The sequence below is a fragment of the Desmodus rotundus genome, chromosome 2, assembly GCF_022682495.2.
Source record: "Desmodus rotundus isolate HL8 chromosome 2, HLdesRot8A.1, whole genome shotgun sequence".
NCBI classification, from domain to species: Eukaryota; Metazoa; Chordata; class Mammalia; order Chiroptera; family Phyllostomidae; genus Desmodus; species Desmodus rotundus.
Genome location: NC_071388.1, coordinates 2,556,446 through 2,573,013, shown reverse-complemented (window position 1 = coordinate 2,573,013; position 16,568 = coordinate 2,556,446). Strand labels below are relative to the sequence as shown.

The 16,568-nt window shown below is 39.1% G+C and overlaps 1 protein-coding gene across 7 annotated transcripts in view; it reads right to left on the bottom strand.

Annotated features, from left to right (window-relative positions):
* ITSN1 (intersectin 1) overlaps nucleotides 1-16,568 on the bottom strand; it is a 173,688-nt gene that overhangs the window by 133,971 nt on the left and 23,149 nt on the right. The gene's annotated exons all lie outside the window — the stretch shown is intronic.

The following is a 16,568-nucleotide window of genomic DNA, read 5'->3' as shown; positions in this document are numbered from 1 at the left end:
GCTGGGGGACAAAAGGAGTTTACAATTAAATAGGGGATGGAAATACTCATCAAGAATCCCTGCGTGTGTGTCTATGCGTACATACTGAGAGCCATAGCAGCAAATAATGTGAATACGTAAGCAAAAAATAATAAAAACTTTATTAAATGCTAATACATTTGAGCTACGTTAGCCAATTCAACCCTATTAACCAACCTATGAGCTAAATAACGTTACCCTTGCATCTTACAGATGTGGAAGCTAAGGCACCAGTTGGCACAGTCACTGAATGGAAGAGGGTGTCGGTCTTTCCGGGTTAAGAACTTCATGGGACACTCAGGAAGTAGTCAGCCTGGTAAACTGACCAGAGTGGAGCTGGGGGACGGGGCGGGGGGGGGGGGGGGGGCGGGCAGTGAGGGGATACTGTTTCCAGCAATAAGAGCCCTGGAAAACAAAGGAGAAAAAAGAGAAACCAAGTTTGTTTGTTTAAAGTGCCATAGCAGACCACAGAGGAAGCTGAATGGGGGAAAATAAGCTTGAGCATTTTGCCATATAAGTCCAAAGAGCTTTTACTTCTTATACAAAAAAGGCAAAGCTTCCTTAAGTATAAGTGAGCATTTATCAAATGCAGTTGGAAGTCACATACGTAAATGTGCAAGGCACACGCACATCTAACAGAAAGCCCAGAGCAGTAAAAAGAGAAGAATAAAACAAAAGTAAAGGGAGTGAAGGCAGAAGTTCCGTCCTGGTAAAAGGACTGCAGCAGGATGAGGCAGGCCCCCTACACTAAAGCAGAGACACAGGGGCCTGCCTAGAGCAGCGCAGAGAAGGGCACTCCGTCCCGGGTCCCTGGCCCTGGAACCAGCGGGGAGGCAGGACCACCGCCCCAGGAGGGCAGAAAGACCAGCAGCAATGAGCTGAGGCAATGCTCCAGACAGGGGGCAATTGGGGGGCTAATTTGGAGTTCTAACAGGCAGAGAAGGCAGCCACCCACCAGTCTGGTATTTAAATTTCCTTTTAGTCTTTTCCCTCTAAATATACAATTGTGTCCCTCTTTTGCACACTTTATTTTATAATACATACTTTTCCCAAGTTCTTAAAACCTTTTATAAACATTAATTTTTAGAGTAGGGCAAATACTTCTATATTTATACATAAAAAAATAGAAAAATACACAGACTAAATATTGAGCAATCAAGAGACAGGTAAATAGTAGTACTTTTTAAAAGTCTGGATAAATGTTAGGATCTTTAAGCCAAAAACTAGAATATGTCTCAGAAGTCTTTAATCTTCCTTCATTTCAGCTTCAGAAAGGAGAGCTAAGTATAGAAAGCTAAAGCAATGCTGATCCTTAATTTCAGCACTTAAATTAAAATCCCAAATATTGATATATTTAAAGACCTTTAAAAATGTGTATTTATAAAATAGGAACACTATCCTAAAAATAGTATTTATTAAAATGTCATTTTGCATGATAAAAATTATGTTGAAATAGGTCTCCTGATTTCTCATGTTTTGCTATCATAAAGGAAGATTATTCAAAAGAAAAAGAAATGATATCCAAAAAACAAAATAAAACCAATACATGTATAATCAGTTTCTAGCATATAACAAATACTGAATTTAGCAATTAAGGGAAAAATTTATCATGAAGATTAAAATTTCTAAACTCTAAAGTACTGGCATAACTTAAAACTTTTCACTTTATACTAAGTAATTAAACTATTTGGAACACCTTTAAAAACAAGTATATCATACTATTCTTTCAAATTTCCTACAGTTTTGAAGTTTTTCTAATATTTTTTAATCAAGGGGGAAAGGCATATATAAAGCAAGTACACAAGATGAAATAAGGGAATTCAAAAATATAATCACTTAAAGAAAAAAGAATCTTTACAACTACGCAATTCAGAAAATTAGCAGGTTTCTAATATACCAAACAGGGCTGGTTTAGGGTTGATGACCTAAAAAACAAGAGATTGTGAACATCACTTAATCACTGACTGTTCATCCTCTCACAAAAACCACGGAGCCCTCTCTCAATTAGAGACAAGCAAGGGCCAGAGGAGGAGACAGAGGCCCCAGCGGGGCTGTGCACACTCCACGGGCCTGTGCTGCGGGACTCAGAGCGCTTGGTCTCAATATTAAGAATGTGCTCTTGGCAGAGAAGGCATTTTGTCTATGTACCCAGATCACACTCTCCTTTCCCAGTATTTAGACTAATTTATTTATCTGAAATAGATTTTTATGGTACTAAGGTAATAAACTTTAAATTCATTTCTTATAAATAAATATTTTTTTTAATTTTATTTTAAAGTTGCTCACTAGGTTTAGTTTTAGGTTAAAGGACCTATAGAATAGGAAGGCAAACACTAGAAAATTTAAATTTCTAGAAATTTGGCATCGATAAAACATTGAGAAGGAACAGAAATGTGAAAACATGAGAGAAAAATAAAAATACGAGTATGTGTGTATTTTAAGCACCCTAAAAGATATAAAAATATCCTCAGGAACACTAAAATAAAGCACGCTCTAGTCAAATCATGATACAACCTGATGTTTCAAAGCTGTGAGAGCCTGGATTTAGGTACTATTCTACCTATATTTACCCCGATCTAGAATACAAATTAAAAGAAATCACCAAAAAACCCACTGTTGTCCCCATATCTTTTCCTTTTGGAGGCCTCCACATCTCTAAAAATTCAAAATTAGAAAACCTTTAAAAACTGGAAGGAAATCTCTTGTTTAAGAAAACGTCTGGAGGGAACAGAAGCAAGCAGAAGAGCCTGTGCCCCGCTTTCCACCCTCCCCACCCCCACGATGTTACATTGCAAGGGCAGGGCGCACACAGAGCCCTTCTGAGACACACAAGGTACTGAAAGCCAAGCAATACACCCAAACACACGCTGACCTGACCAATGTCGCATGGCCACGTGTGAAGTCATGGGTTCCAGTGGCTTCTCCGTGTGCTGCCGTGTGAAGTGGGACACCATGACCTGCAACGGATGTGCAGCCTGTTCACGGGTCAGATGGCTAAATGGCAGGGAGGGCGAAGACCTCAAAAAGGGGAGAACCTTGTGACTGAGTTCAAAGAGACACTGTCAATGTCCTGTCTGAAAAACTGTAGTGAACAAATACAAACGGTCCTCACAAAAGAGAACAGGCATTCCTCCCAGATTTGGGTTGCTGGGGGAGGGGTGGTGGCAGGGGACAGAGGTGAGAAGGGGACCAGTCAGGAATGACCAGTGGTGAGCAATCTCTGTCAGGCCCAGCTGTCAGCACATCACTTGGCAACACTCAGTGGCATCTCAGATGACTTGTCCATTTACTCCCGCTTACTTTCCACAAAGAGAAATGAGAACATCTATCTATACAGCTCCATGCGCAGATTTTAACCTCAGTTCTTCTAAATCATCCTTACTTTAATATTTGCAATAGGAAAGATTCTTCCTCAGAGAGTGGTAACAGCAGAACATAGTTACAAAGCTGAAAAACCAGAAACAGGAAACAAAAAGACAGGGAAAAGAAATTCCTGCTTTAAAGACATAAACGGAAATTAAGCACCCCTCTTTGAAGCTTATTTCCTTCAACTAACTGCAAAGTAACATCTGAAAGTCACTAACTAGATTTGTCTAACTTATTTAAGAAACCACATTCTAACGCACTACAGCTGCAGGTGAGGCAATCCTTCATAAGACTTCAATAACATAAATGGGAGATTTTATTTCTTCTGGAAGGTTCCATTTTCAAGAGGGTCATTAAGAATAACACATTTTTGCAAGGTACTAAAAGCTGAAAAGTGATTCCTGGAAAATGCAGATAACCCCAAACACAAAAACAGTAACTTTATGAATTTCTGAGTGGGAGACGAACATTTCAGATCAAACTTTTTAAATATAAAACATGGAATTTTAAAATTGTCAGCCAAATTAATGATGAGATGGTATAAACTTAACCTATTCCAGTTCACAAACTTCCAGTACCTTCTCAAATAGAAAGTTTTAAGTAATCAAAAAGTTAAAATTTCACCAGCAATTGAAAGTACTTAGTTTCTCTCTCTCTCTCACACACACACACTCACACACACACACACAAATGTACTGACCTAGGTAATGGGAGAACAAATGACATCTGTGTAATGTGGATTTATATGGTCACTAAAAAAAAGAGATGACCTGAAGGTTTTCTTCCAAATAAAAACTGGATTTTTAAAAAAAATGAATTTGGATATCCTTTTTTTTTTTTTCCAGATTTTATTTAACCATTTCCAGAGAGGGGAAGGGAGGGAGAGGGAGAGGGAGAGAAGCACTGATGTGCAACAGACATCCCTCTCTTCCCTCTCGCCCGCCCCCAACTGGGGATCTGGCCCACAACCCAGGCATGTGCCCCAACCAGGAATTGAACCAGCAACCTTTGGTTCACAGGCCAGTGCTCAATCCACTGAGCCACACCAGCCAGGGCAAAACTGGATTTTGAACACATTACAAGGCACATGCACACTTAAAGGCAAACAAAATAAGCTTCCATACTGTAGCACAAGAACTGGTATCACACTGTATCTGACATCGACACAATGTACTATTTTCTACTGTCACCTTTACCTCTGGACAATTGACTTGTAACCCTCTAAATACAGCCAGCAACCAAGCTTGAGGGTATTACCAGTTCACCTACAGGAACAGCGAGTGGTCAAGGCTGGGCAGAGAGTTTTAGAGAAAGTCTTCAGCTTTAGAAGTCAAACTACCCAGAAAGCACCAAGTATGCAAAAGAAAACTGCAGCACTGAAAAGAACAAGAAAGCAAGAAGTTCTCCTGCCAGATTTTTAAGTCTGCTTCAACAAAACAGTGCAACAGCTGCAACTGGAGAAACTAAGTGAGTGTGTAGATTATAGTAAAAGAAGAGATGAAACACACACATGCTGTACAGAAAACAACCACGTGCTAGCACTTATAAAATGCTCTACATTTGAATAATTCATTGAAGTAAATCTGCTACATGTAAGTCTTGACAGCAAACACACAACTGAGAACCCAGCAAACATTTCACATCTCTGACTCTTCACAGATGTAGTGTCACAACGGACAGCAATGGCAATCAGACCCTCCGGTCCGCTACAACCAACTCCGGACGGAGTGGAAAATTCAAGGGAGATTTGTTCTAATCTCTTAGAATCTTTGATAAGGACTGTTAAGTGTCCCTTGATCAGGAAGTAAAGGACATCTATATAGCTATGTATTGATAATTTGATCCACTATAGTTGATGCTGGCTGCCTCCTGCTACACCTAAAGATTATTTATGAACTGTGAAGAATGGGGGGCGGGGGGAGTCCGAAGGGAGAGCCTTACTGTCAGAGTGTCATGAATGAGAGCAAAGGACAATGCAGTCACTAACAAAACCCACTGCACTCTGCTAGGTGCCCTGGAGGACCTCTATGCAGAACAAGATTTATCACCACTAAGAAGCTGTAGGACTAGAAAAGCCATTCAACAACGTTAGCAACACCAAATAGACTGCAGCCAACAAGAAAACCAAACCGTTTTAGAAGGCAACAGATACAGGATTCTAATATTTAATTTCACTTCACTTGACTTGAGATACACTGAAATATATTTAAGTCTGGGGGCGGGGGGCGGGGAGCTGAAAAGAATCCTGGTCATCATTTCCTGAGGACTTCACTCAATTTCTTTAAGTAGATACGGCTGTGCCATTAAAATTCAGAATGGAAGCTTGGAAGTTAAAAATCACAAATATACTGTGAGCTGGAATGAAAGTGAAAAAGAAGAAAATCCCATATTTTCTCAATTTTGTATTTTCTTTAAAAAGGTTCAACTTCTCCTAATATAAAAACTTTGCAGAAGCCAATTATTAGACTCAACGTGTGGATTATGATTCCTTCATCTAGAATTCTGATTTAGGCACACGTGCACACTTAAAGGCGACAGCATTGAATTTCAGTGTTGGGAAACCCAGAAGAGCTATTAAGTTTTACAATTCCAAAAAAATTCAGGAGATTTGTTGAAAAGATAACTATTGCTACTGAAGGGAAGTAAAGTTAATTGATGTAATATGTAGTACTTCGCTGATTAACATGCATCTGGATGCAGACAGTATAAAACTAACCTTTTATTCCCTCTCTGACAAAGAAAGCTGTTCTTATTTCCTTTATATCCCAACTTTTGAAATGAATCTTACAAAGTTTTTGACAAAGGGGAATCTTACTTGGGAATTTGAACCAATTACTTAAGGTCAATCCAAATGGGAAAGCTCACCACAAAGGAACGATGTAAGACCTCAAAATAAATAAGTTTATTATTGCAGATTTCCAATATTATAACTGCACAGCAATGAGAGGCCTCTCTCACACTGCTGTGGGGAGCAAACGGCCACAGCCCCTTTGCAGAGCAATGTGACAAGATATGTACCAAGAGTCAGAAAAATTGTCTTTACCCATGTGCCTAATAATTCAACTCCTGGGAATCCACCCTAAGAAAATAATAGGAAGTACAAAGGTATATGTCCAAAGATGTTCACTGTGACTTTATTTTCAACAATTAAAAACAAATAATTTTAGATGTTCAAAAGGTTGGGAATAGTCAAGTAAATTATGCTATACTCATACAATGAGGTATGTGACAATTAAAAATGCTTATCAAAAGTATAAACCTTATATAAGGTATTATGTCTACCATGTTTTTGTTTTGAAAAATACACTGAAAGAAAATACACCAAAACATTAAAACTTGTATAAAATGTTGTAAATACTACCAGTAACATTTAAAACTTGTACAATGACTCAGTTACTACTTTCATATACATTGTATCAAAGGAGATCATCTAGCAATCTTCCACCAGACTGAAAACCCAGAGCTTCCAACCTGAGAGAACAAGCCACTCTGCAGATTACTAGCAACGAGTGTGACTGAAATTGGGAGCTGTATATAAAGACATAGGGAACAGAATTCTAGACTAAAGAACAGCATGAAGGGCATGAGCAAAGGGCCAATAACAGGACAAAATGCATCCAAGGACTAGTCGGTAATCCTGAATGGTAGGAAAGGAAAGGGGATGAGAGGACAGAAGAAATGCTGTTGCTCAAAGGGGCCGGGAACCCAGCAGTGAGGGTAACTCCGAAATGTCTCGTGATCTAAAAAACCTTACCTTCGTGCTAAAGAGGTCTTCCTCTTTTTTTAAAAGAGTTTTTAAAGATTTTTTTATTTTCAGAGAGAGGAGAAGGGAGGGAGAAAGAGATGGAGAGAAACATCAATGTATGGTTGCCTCTCGAGTGCCCCCTACTGGGGACCTTACCGGCAACCCAGGCATGTGCCCCAACTGGGAATGGAACCGGCAACCCTTTGGTTTGCAGTCTGGTGCTCAATCCATTAAGCCACACCATCCAGGGTGGTTTGAATGCTTCTTATGTTGACAATCTGAAATCCTAGCTTTTATATTTTCTTCCTTCTGTGGCTATATTTCAATAGGTAAGAGGCAGAAATCCAACTTAAAAATGTTACTCTGCTAAATATATATAAAAGTTAGAACTGTTTATAGCTAAATAGTCACACCAACACTTTGAAGTTCTAATAAAGCTGCCAACATTTAAATGTCACTCTGTATTGCAACCTGAGCATATTGCTCCATGGAAATCATGGGCTTCGAAACAGCACTGACTACAGCCAGACCACAGAGGCAAACTTCCATTCATTCTCACAATGGGTTAGCAACAATTAAGTGAGCCATCACAGGCTGGGCACACAGTCCAGGAGATGAGATGGAGACTTTCAAGTTACCAATGCAAAGCGTCCAGCAAACATCCAGCTCTGGTACTCACTGGCTGTGGGCCTTCTGGGAGTTGCTCGGACTATTTCTAAGCTTGAGGTTCTTCATCTATCAAATGTAGACCATAATTGCACCTAAATTGAAAAGATTACAACGACCAAGTCTCTCTCCATGACCAAACTTTAGTCGGGCTCTGAGCCCTCGTCTCACCTAGGCCTTGGTCTTGGCCCCCCAGTCCTGTCTTCAGTCTGCCTAGCCCAGTTTCAGCAAGAATCCTGACAAGTCAGTTTAGGAAGAAGCCCCATGCCCCTGATAATAGGACAAAAGCCTCTTTCTCCAAGCTGGCTGGATCCCATAAAGCATGCCTGACCCTGATTGTTTTATGAGCCTTTACTGGAAGCGCCCTGAAAGCTCAACAGGACGCACCAGACCACAAGTGGACTGACCCTGCACCCAAAGGTAACATCGAAATGAGCTGCAGCCTAAGTGAAACATCCTGCTCTAGGACTGCACCATCGCCTGATAAACACTCACAGCCCCCACCCCTCCATGGTCCAACGAATCAAGCTGATGCTTAAACATATGCCTTTTCAAAAACAAAAGCTATAAATTACAACAGGTGATCACATGCCACAAATCTGCTATTTTGGAAGCAACAATCAAAATGCTTAGGAGGAGGTTCCTCTTTATTTGCACATAGCACAAGTTTTACCTATTTAGTTGGCCTTAAAGTCAAACAAATTCAGTTTAACATCAGAGGCTTCCTTGTTTATTTTATTTACTTGATACCAAAGTACATTATTACTGTTTGTTAAGGACCTTTCAAAAGTAAGGCAGTTATCACAGGATACCAATCAAGTCGTATGATACCAAACATTTCGTAATCCACGGACAGCTGTCCCTACCTATATATTTGAAATGCTGCCCTAATCAAGTTATCTCATGTGTTCTAAGTAATAACAAAGAAGACCATCCCGAGAGAAGAGAATGCTGCCCCCTGAAACACTACTACCCCAAACCCTTTGGCCCCAAGTCCTATAAATTAGAAGCATCAAAACTTAAATACATGACAGATCATCTCATTATGTGTAGAGCTCATGCCTATAAGCATTCCAATGAGGCTGGAAAATTCTTTACTAAGTTGAAATATCTTCAAGCTAGCAAAGTATAAGGTTAACAAAACATTGTTAGGACTAAAAGAAAATGAATATTCTGCAAAATACACATGATGCATGTCCTAACTTTTGTTAAAACACTGCAACCCTAGCCAGATAAAGAAAACAATTTCACCCATAAACACACAGTGGGGGCCCAGAGAAACTGGGTTGTCTACTGACCCAGCTCTAGTCTCAGATCGGTTCATTCTAATTCATGCCACTTGATGTGAGGACCTCATTCTGACTTTATTAGACAGTGCTCATCTTCCCTGCAGTAGTCAGCCAAGTAGACCATCCATCCTGAACCTGAAGATGTAAAATACTGGCAGTAGAAATTAGACAAAAATTGAGTTCAAGACAGCTAGGCTACAGGCAAACTGACTCATACTACCCAGTCACAGACAGTGAAACGTGTCACTGTAAACAGTAACTCAACCCTGAAAGTGGAGAGGCCAGAGGATACGCAGGCAAGCACTCAGCACAGTTCAACTGCCTTGCCGTTAACTTGGCCACCTATCCAGACTCAACCCTGCACACTAAAAATAGGACACAAGAATGCTTTTATAGTGTCCCAGCCACTAAAAACATTGAGAGCAAATTCAAAATGTATCAGAAACTATACCAAGAAAAGACAAAAAGCAGTATGTTTCTAGTGTCAAACCACTAATCAAGAAAAATGAGATGTTAATAACACCTTGCTTTTAAATAGCACCAACCTGTAAAGCAGTTCAAATATTTATGCAAATTTTAAAAAATCTAAGTATAATACTTCTAGCTATACTCGTGTGAAATTGGTGAAATATAAATACAATTACTTCTGTTCAGCTACTGAAGAAAAAGATATCACAGGGCAAATCAAATCCCTGCACAACCCAGCGCTCAGCATCCCATCCACAACCAAGCGGCCCGCCCACTGACCCTGTGAACTGTAACAGAGCAGAATATGAAAGTGACCCCCACTGTTTGCTATGTTCAAGAAGTAAACTCTAAGAATGAACAATTAAGGCAAAATCAGCTTTAGTTTAAAAGGAAAACACTTCATTCTATTTAATCTGTTGAATCTACCTTTTAATTTATTTTTTGAGTCTACTTTTTTAGAAGCAAATCGAGAAATGTTATGACTATTAAAGCCAACTTGAAATGTATAAATCATAGAGAAAAGTGAAAATTCTATTTCTCACGCCTAGCAATACTAGCTGACAGCTTTATGACTATTTTCAAAGGACAAAAGGAATTCAACTTAAAGTACAAGGTCAAATTATACAAAAAGACATACTGACCTAGGAAACCAATCGGTTTGACAATGAAGGATGAGTCAACCAATACTTGCAGATCCCAGGTACATGAAAGAAAATTTTATTTTGACTCGAAACAGGAATTAAGTTGTCTCACTGACAGCTAGGGGAAAAGATCACCTTTAACTGTTTTATATGTGCTTTTTAAGAGCTATTACAATGAGGCAACTTTAAAAGCTAGTATATTATTTCAGAATTAAGGGGCACCTCCTAAATATACCCAATGTATCTAACTTCCTCTCAACACCAACTCTTGGCAAAATAATTCTTTCTTGCCTTCAATACTATTTAGATAAGGCACAGCCAAAGCAGTTACAGGATGACTAAACCTGAACTTGCTACAGGAATTTCCAAACAGATAAGAACTTAAGAACTTTGCAACCACACCCTTATTTGAAAAACAAGAGAAACTTGAAAAAAGCACCCAGTGAAAACTTGAGCTCCTTTCTTAAAAGGTAAGCTCTTCAATGCAGAGTCTGTCTCCTTATAAATTCTATTCAGTCCTTAGTGCCCGTGCTAATGCCAAGAGGGAAAACAGTTTCTACTGCCACAATCAAAAGCAACCCACTTGAATGAAATGATATGATGGCTAGAATCTGCTTCAAATTAATCCGGAGCTGGGGCTAGAGGAAGCAGAGGAAACAAGATTGCCGAGAGTTAACAGTTACTACTGAAGCTGGGACATGCACACGGTTCTTAGGATTTCCTACTCCCCGCACCAATTTTGTAGAGTTTGAAATTTTTCAAACTAAAAGGCTAAATAGAGAAAGAGAAGAAAGCTAACTTTAGAACATTAAATGACTCTCAAATAGCCTATTTCTGTAGGCTACCAACTCAGAAGAGTTCCTTAACTGAGAATTCAAAAGGAATATAGCAAGAATTTTTAAAATTCTTTATAGATATAAAACAATTAGGATGGTTCTATAGTTTTTCTATTGTTCTCACAGAAGTAAAAGCCTAAATTAAGAAATTACCTGTCTCTAGATTAATATGATTTCTCTTTTACATGTCATTGCAATTAAGCCTAATTTTAAAAAATAACTGTTCTCTTTTTTTCTTTTTCTGGTAACAGATACTCTTTCTGAAATAATTAAAGGAAATTATGGGATACCCTAGGGAAACTGTTCCTACCCTAAAACCCAGGCTTTAAATAAAGTTGAGCAAATTTTAAACTACCTTTTACATCAGTTTCTAAGAGATAATCTTGGATTGAACTAAATTAAGCTAACTTGTAACATATTACCTTACAATATTAAAAAATATTCCCCTAAATCATGCTATTCCATATTTGGGAACTTTCGTTCTTTGGGGCTATGCTAAGAACTGCAGCACAGAAGAGCCTTGACTGTCTTCTGTTCAACAGAATCAGTATCTGATGAGTTCCATCAAGATCACTTTAGTCTCCATAAGTGATTTGAGACACCTGACAATCCAGATTAACGTCGGACCTGTGAGTTGACCTTAAATGGACACTTGTCTTAAAGGAGATTGATGTTCGGTTAGAGAAGCGGTCACACGTTCAAGTTATTAAGAATCACATTTCTTTAAGAAGTTATAGCACTCTACTAATACAAAATTAATCAAAATGCTTTAATAGAACAGGGAAAACAACAATGAAATCTAGGGTAGGAAATGAAGAATAACTTGCCAGGCTTGCAGGAGCCTCTAACAGATGTTGCATGGTGGGCTCATTCTCTTCCTTTTCTCCTTTCTCCTCTTCAATCTAAGAGCTTTACTCAGAGGCATCTGCTCCCACAACAAACATGCACAATATTTAACCTGCCATTCTGCACATGTTCCTAACCTATTTGGTAGAGTGGATGTTTCTAAAAGTACAGCAACTTGCAAAAATTAAAATAGAGAAATTCATCAAAATTCAAAAATTAGTCACTGCTCCCTGTATCAACATTTGGTATTTTAAACTATTTGGAAATTACATTAAGTACAGGAGTTATTCAAAAGAGTTTCATAAACAGCCTGGTTAATCACGCCATCTTTATGGTAACTGCGACAGCCTTGATCAGATCTCTTTGTAGAATGAACACAAAAGTACTTTTTGGCAACACATCAGGAATTCAATCGGTGCATTATTGGAGATAAACCAGTTCTCAGATGGGTATGCCACGACAACAAACACGCAGGGGTTCACCTCAGCAGGGGGGCTCTGTGAACGGCCAGCTGTCCAAAGCTTAGAGGGAAGATGATTAATGATACAAAAGAATAAGGCATGGTGAACTTATACAATGGGTTACTTACAAAAGATTACTTGCTAACTAAAAAGTAAGGCTTTTTTTTTTTTGTTAAGTTAGTTAGCAACCTCAGATAAAGGGGGTACTCAATGCAGGTTCAAGCAGGGGCCAGGTCGAGTGTATCAGCCACAAAAAGATAGTAAGACTAAATCAACTTATCAAATTCTTGACACTGAGATCATTCAAAAGACTGCAAACTCCCAGATACAAAAAGTGATGTCTTGAGTAAAAGAACAAAAAGACCAAATAAAAAAAAGAAAAGCTTGATTTCCCAGGGGCTGATTACCTAGTCTGAGAACCACCTCGACACCTATTTTTCAGTCCACCTTTCATCATTCCTTGTTCATTTCCATTCTGATGTTGAAGGACGGCGTAAGAATAGGGTGTAACAGTTGTGACTGAGTGAACAGTTTATATGAAGGAATAGAGTAGTGAAGCGAGAATGAGAACAAGGGAAAGTTAAAATTAGCCTCATAATACTCATCCATCCGTGTCATCTATGACCCTTTTAGTTGCTGATGCACAACCTTGTAAGTTAAGCAAGAAAGACTGCGAAAGGAAGAAAAATAAGTGATTACAATATAAACATGGACAATATACAAAAACTGTAAGGACAAAAAAAGGAAGCGGAAAGACACTGGAATATACAATAAACAGCATCAGTAGTGGTCCTGAGTAGCCAGATAGGAGACGATCTTTTCTTTGCTTGTATTTAATGCACATTTTTCAAATTTTCTATAATGAATATGTAAGCCGTTAAGAAAAACAATTTTTGTATGGAAAAAATGACCAAGAAAGCATTTTCATTTTACATATAAAGGTGCAATTTATAGGAACTACTCTAAAATTGTTTCAAACTAAGCTGCAGAAGACACTACCGATAATGAAAAGAACTGCTTTCTTTCTATTCTTAGTTTTGTCCCTTAGTCCAACACTTACTAAGCAGCTATCATGTACTAGACCAACCGTCTCAAGATCCCCAAAATGGTAATAAAGATATAACTAGTAAATTCTCATTATCAAGGTGCTCGAGAACATAGGTATAAATCATCCTGACCCCCCACTCCACCTTTAAGTACCCCTCAAAAAACCCAAGAAACCTTCTGTAAGGTCACTACATCCAAAATATACTGCAACGAAGAGTATTATTGTGAAAACACCTGCTGCCCTTCTCTCACCGGATCTTTCTCAACCTGCCCATCCCTGCAGGAGAATATACTTCTTGCCCACTGAGCCCATGCTTGACCGTGAGACCTGCTCTGGCCAATGAAGGAGGAGCAGCAATGGCATATGCCACTCAAAGCGCAGAAGCAGCTCTCAGAGCCACTGGGAGATACTGTCATGGCTGTTTTCACACATCCATCCTGGGTCCTAGAATGAAGCCCACAAAGGGCAGTGATGTGAGAAATAAACTTTTTTGTTGTAAACAACAGAGATTTGTGGGTTGGTACTGCAGCATAATTTAGCAAAAGCCAACTGATCCACGTTCCCTTGACTGAACTTTATCCAGTAAAAAATACCGCTCACCAACGGCCAGGAGGGAGAAGTGAGTTAGCTCCTCCCTGGCTGTACCTACTCCGCAGATTACAACTGAATGCTGGAAAAGGCAGATGCTGACAGCTGGGCCCCATACCAGGCAGTCACCTGCCCAGTGCTTGTTTGGTTTTGCTGGGCCCTGTGCAGGCGGATCTGCCGCACTTGTGTCTTCTCACTGAGCCCTTAGTCTCGGATAAAATTCCCTTCCTGGAAGAAAGCCTTCAAAGAGTGGCGCCAGTGAAGATACTCCATAGGACACAAGAGAACAAGCAATGTCCACAGGAATGGAATCTACCACTTTCCTTTGAAATAAATTAACTGTAACAATCATTACATTGTACTCCTGAAACTAATACAAGTTAAAACCTACTGGTTAAAAGGTAATAGACAACGGAGATGAGTTTCTAATTAACGGAGTAGCCTAAAACTAAAATACTGAAATTGTTGAAGGGCAACTGCCACAGAAATTAATTAATATTTAAAGCAGCAACCAGGTACACATCACGGTACCCACGCAGTGAGCTGAAAAGGAAGCAGAGAAGGCATAAAGTAGAGGGTCCACACTTTGATGGGCAACAAGGAACACAAATACAGTGCAATATGCAGAGGTCAAGGGGAACACACGTTCATATGCATGAATAACGCACCTGGAACATAAACAGCTATACAATAAAGCTGTAAAAATGCTTTGGCTTGGAAAGGTCTGAGGTGTGCAGACAAAAGTGGGGATGGCATCAAGCATCTGTTTGGACCACGCTGATTTTGAACAGCCTATGCGTGGGCGCCCAAGATGATCTGTGTAGTAGGTACCTAGCTCACCATCTACTGTATTCTGCCATGTATAATGTGCTCCCGTGTATAGTGCGCACCCACGTTTTTGGCCCAAACTTTCAGGGAGAAAATCTTTTGCTTTAAATTTTTAATTCAATTTTTTATTCACTTATATTGATACTTGTTTTTTTGTACTATAAAGGAACTTTTGCATTTACTTTTTAACATATGGTACAAGAAATTTTATGTAACAAATAATTACAAAACACAAGAACAGATAAAGGTATTTCAGGTACTACTCATGTATAACGCACATCCTTATTTTTCCCTCAAAAATTATGGCAAAAACGTCCACATTAAAGAGCTGGAAGTACAACAGACTTGCTCAGCTCTGCCCTCCTTTTCCCCCTTCTCATGACTAGCCCCTGAAGGCTTCTCAGAACTCCCAGTGCTCCTCAAGCTAAAACTTAATGTTTACCGCCAACTGCTACCTGCATTGCCTAATGTTTGCATAGTGGGACCAGGTAATTACATTTTAAGAAAATGTAAATAGCATATGCTCACACTAGAATAAAATTTGCTCACACTAGAATGAATTTTTTTTGCTCATACTAAAATAAATTACAGATGATTTAAGGAATCTAGTGAAAAAATTAAATAACGAAAGTGTGCTATAAGAAAATGTGGGTTCATATTTACAAAGTCTTAAGAGTGAGAAAGGACTTTCTCATTGGACACCATGGGAAAAAGCCCTTAGAAATGAAAAATAGTGGATGGGGAAAAGGGGAAGCCTTAAATAATTCTATAAAAGAAAAAGACAAGAGGCCCTGGCCAAGTAGCTCAGTTGGCTAGAGCATCATCCCGATAGGAGAAGGGTGCAGGCCTACCATGGACAAGTAATTTTTTTAAAGCAAATGAAAAACTGGGAATAAATTTCTGAATTTTAAGACATAAGAAATTACCATCTCTAAGTGCAAGGAGCTCACATAAATTAAGAAAAAAGAAAATGTGACAAAGACAAGGGCAGAAATACAAAAGACAAGAAATATAAATGAGTAATTAACACATGAAAAGAAGTGCTAAGCTTTGTATCAGCAAAGGAACTGAATTAAAACGAGGAGATTTTTCACCTATCAAGCCAGTAAATATTACAATAGCAGTGAGTGTAGACTTGGAGCCTGAGCAGTAATTACTAAGCCCTTCTGGAGACAATTTGGAAAATATATCAATAGCTTTAGATTTTATATGCTCTTTGTTCTACCAAGTGTACATCAGGGAATTCATCCTAAGGGTGGGGAACAGGGAGTGGGGGCTTTTTAAAAAGTATATCAACAGTTATACCAGGTCTGTCCAGAAAAAGTACAACTATTGTTAATGTAACAAGAATGGTTTGCACAACATCAATGTAACCTGGCAGAGGAGAGTGGACTGGAATGCGCATGTGTGAATAATGATGACTTCGCTGTACTAGTCAGGGGGGGCAGTAGATGCCATTTAGTGAGCATGTGTACTATGGCCGTCACATTCAAAATGACTGAGCGAGCAGAGCAACAAATCTGTATCAAATTTTGCATTAAGCTTGAACATTCACCCACAGAAACTATTTTGATGATTCAGAAGGCCACGGCTATGGGCAACTGGTGATTGGCAGCTTCATCACGTGAATGCATCTGCTCATGCATCACATCTAGTGCAGAATTTTTTTGATGAAACATCAAATCACCCAAGTAACCCAGTACCCCTAAATTCCAGATTTGGCCTCCTGCGACTTCTGGCTTTTCGCAAAACTAAAATCACCTTTGAG